The following is a 4,176-nucleotide window of genomic DNA, read 5'->3' on the forward strand; positions in this document are numbered from 1 at the left end:
TCAGCGGCGCCGCCCCCGCCTCTGCCCCCGCCCAGCCCACCACCACGCACGGCGCGCAAGAGCCAACAGCGCGACGACGCCGGAAGTGGGCGTGTCCTCCTCCGCCGCGCCGTCTGGGAAATGTAGTCCCGCCGAGGGGGCAAAGGCCACCGGCAGAATGCAGACAGACGGGGAGGTTCAACCCGGGTTGGCGTGACCTCCTTCGGGGACCCTCCCCCTCAGGACCGGCTGGGCCGGGCCAGACCGGAACCATAGGGCACCCCGAGTGACAGAGCCGCGCCCCTGGGATCCTGGGGGTCGGTGCCTGGTTGGAGGGGTTGCTAGGCTGGGCGGCCAGGAGAATGGACACAAGGCGGGGCTCCGGGCAGGTTGGGGAGGAGGGCTCAGGTGGGCCTCCATCGGGGTGTGGCTGTCGACAGAATGGGGAACAGGGCCGCTGGGCAACGCGGGGACTCTGATGGCTTGATCCCCAGTGCGGGGCGTGCAGGGGGCAGCGGATCAATGATTCTCTCTTGTCATTGATGATTCTCTCTCTCTCTCCCTTCCTTTCTGAAATCAATTTTAATAAGTGCAGCGCTAACCGGTGTGGCTCAATGGATAGAGCGACCGCCTGCGAGACTGAAGGGTCCCGGGTTCGATTCCGGTCAAGGGCATGTGCCTTGGTTGCGAGCACATCCCCAGTAGGGGGTGTGCAGGAGGCAGCTGATCGATATTTCCCTCTCATCGATGTTTCTGACTCTATCCCTCTCCCTTCCTCTCTGTAAAAAATCAGTAAAAATATTAAAAACATATATAAACATCTTATTTAAAAAAATAAAATAAAAATTTAAAAAATGCATTTAAAACTATTAACATGCTTGGCTTGGAGGTTAGTCCATATTTTTCTTTCATATCCAGGTTGGGGTTTCTGTACCTAAACCACAAAGACAAAGCATGCCCATGGGGCGCTGTGTTCGATGATGTCTGAAATAACAATCTGTGTTTATTTGCTTGTGTATCATCTAACTCCCCTAAAAATGTGTGCTCTGTGGGAATACTTCTGTTCGTCTTACTTCTGTTTACAATGGCTCCTGGTACAGAGCGAGTAACTCAATCAATACTAGTAGACGTGGAATGGAGGCATTTTAAAAATATATATATTATATTGACTTCAGAGAGGGAAAGATAGAAACATTAATGATGAGAGAGAATCATTGATTGGCACGTCCCCCACTGGGGACTGAGCCCGCAACCTGGGCATGTGCCCTTGACTGGAATCGAACCGTGGAACTTTCAGTCCCCAGGCTGACGCTCTATCCACTGGGCCAGACCAGGTAGGGCTAAACTTTTTCTTTTAAAAAAAAATATATATTTTATTGATTTTTTACAGAGAGGGAGAGAGATAGTTAGAAACATCGACCAGACGCCTCCTGCACACCCCGCACTGGGGCTGTGCCCCCAACCAAGGTACATGCCCTTGACCAGAATCGAACGCGGGACCCTTCAGTCCGCAGGCCGACGCTCTATTCATTGAGCCACACGAGCTAGGGCTGAACTTTTTTTCAGTGGACGTGTTTTTATGCCTGACCTGTAAATAAATGCCCGCCAAAAACCAGAGGAGCTTGTCCTATTCTGAGATTTCCACATGTAGAGGCGATCCCTGTCCCCTCTAGGGTGATCTAATGAAAAACCCTATGAAATCCTAGGATCAAAGAGGAAAGGAAGAAAGGAGGGAGGGAGGGAGGAAGGAAGGAAAAAAGAAAAAATGACATTATTGGTGAAAACCACCATTCCCGGTGCTCAGAGGCTGTTTCCTGATGCAGCAGCGCCATCGTGTGGACAGAAGCACCAACTACAACAGTTCAATGTCCTGGAAACGGAGATTTTTCCCCCAGTTGTTCTCCTTCCCCCTGTCATCCCCGCTCAAGGGCAAGTCAACTCAGACTGAATGATTAGAAATCAAGGGACCCAGCCCTAGCCGGTTTGGCTCAGTGGATAGAGCGTCGGCCTGCGGACTCAAGGGTCCCAGGTTTGATTCCAGTCAAGGGCATGTACCTTGGTTGCGGGCACATCCCCAGTGGGAGATGTGCAGGAGGCAGCTGATCGATGTTTCTCTCTCATCGATGTTTCTAACTCTCTATCCCTCTCTCTTCCTCTCTGTAAAAAATCAATAAAATATACTTTTTAAAAAATTAAGGGACCCAAAAGGCCTTGCTGGTCAAATGAAAATACAAGTATATTAAGGGGTGAGCGGCAGTTCAGTTCTACATGAAAGAGTGAGAGCTACCCTTTCAGGAAAATTTTACCCCTTTCTCTGCCTCCCTAAGAGCTACTATCTCAATGGAGCCTTCATTATTATTCTTTTAAGGTTCCCCTGAAATGCCTGGACCCGATTCCTTGTGTTTCGGCCAAGACGAAAGCTGATGTTGTCTGCCGATGGAGGCAGCTACCCAGACCCAGGCGGTTAGGGTCAGGGGCAGAGCAGGGCTGGACAGAGTCACGTCAGCCATGCCTCAGACCAGACCTTACAAAACACCAACACTGGTTCCCTGGAAACACCAAGGCTGGTTCGGTCAAGAGCCAGTGATGCGAGAAGGCCTTTCTTTTTTTTTTTTTTTTTTTTTTTTTCTTTCCTTAAAAAAAATTTATTTATTGTCTAAAGTTTTACATGTCTCCTTTTCCCCAATTGACATCTCCCCCACCCCTTTCTTTGTGTTTTTGCTATAATTTATTTCACAGGGTATTTGGATGGTTTGTAATTTATTATATTACAAATAACGTTAGATAAGATAGTCTGGTACAGATATAATGCATTTATATAACTATCCTATATAATAAAAGCCCAGCGACCATAACGGCAGAATAGCCAGAATGACCGCTCAACCAGTCCCTATGAGATGCACCGACCACCTCTTGGTCTCTTTACCCGGCTGGCAGGCTCCGATCGCCAGCACTTTATTTAATATAAAAAGTCTTATTAAATAACAATGCTAAAGTCTGAATTAAATATTCCCTGAGTCTAACAATCTCTTCTTCCAAGCCTGTCTGCCTCCCTCCTTCCCCTAAGTCTGCTCCTCAGCCTCCATTAAAGCCAGGTCTTTAGAGACAACCAGCATCCACTTTGAGAACCTAGAAATGAATGTTAGACCTTCAGTCTCTGTGCTTCTATACCCTCTAGCTGAAGAATCTCTCTGGGAGATGTACATATGCGGGAGGTCTTGGCAGTTACTCTTCAGAGTTGTGCACTTTGAGTTGTAGATACCTCTTCTTGAAGCTCAGGTGCTGCGACATTGCTGTCTTCTGGAACCACGGAGGCACGACGCTGGAGACCTTGGCTCTCAGGGGAGTCAGCCAAGATGAGCTTGTTCTCTTCTTCGTCTTCCATCTTACTTGCCTTGTCAGATTCTGAAAAAACCTGAGGGATCACCGAGGTGGGGGAAGTACAAAGATCTGGGTTCAGATTGTCGGTGTTTTCCTTTTCTCTGTCCTCAGAAGTTCTTCCTGGCTTCTGTGGTGGCTGTGGATCAAGAGGAATCTCGAAAGTGGCCCTAGAACTAGGACTTGGAGGCCCAGCCCCCAAAGAGGCCCTGGGGCTGGTGGGTGAACCCGGTTCAGAGGCTGCAGGACTGGAGGGTATGTTCCCTGAGGGGGTTCTGGAGCTGGGAGTGGCTCTGGGTGGAGGAGGCCTATTAGGGGGTGCTGAGGTCCTCTGGACAGGGGCTCTCTTCTTTAGTTGTTTAGACCCTTCACTTGAGGTTCGGGTTCGGAGGACAACTTCTGGGAGAGATGCAGGCTGCTCTGAAGGGATCAGGGCTCTGCCTGGGGATGGATCTGGGGAGCTAGAGAAAACTTCCTCCTGGGACTCGCCACCCTCAGTGGGCTGGGGAGAAGAGGGCTGGGCCGAGAAGGCCCTTCTTACTAGGAGCAGTCTTAGGCCAGCTTTGTGAAATTGTTTAAGATTATATATATTGATTTCAGAGAGGGAGGATAGAAATATCAACGGTGAGAGAAAATCATTGTTCAGCTGCCTCCTGCACGCCCCCTACTGGGGATGGAGCCCACTACCCGGGCATGTGCCCTGACCGGGAATGGTACCGTGACCCCCTGGTTCATAGGTTGATGCTCAACCTCTGAGCCACACTGGCCGGGTTCTAAGTTCTTTTTTTTTTAAGTGTAGAAACTTGCAACCATTTTACA

Source organism: Myotis davidii, unplaced genomic scaffold, assembly GCF_000327345.1.
Source record: "Myotis davidii unplaced genomic scaffold, ASM32734v1 scaffold431, whole genome shotgun sequence".
In the NCBI taxonomy this organism is placed as follows: domain Eukaryota; kingdom Metazoa; phylum Chordata; class Mammalia; order Chiroptera; family Vespertilionidae; genus Myotis; species Myotis davidii.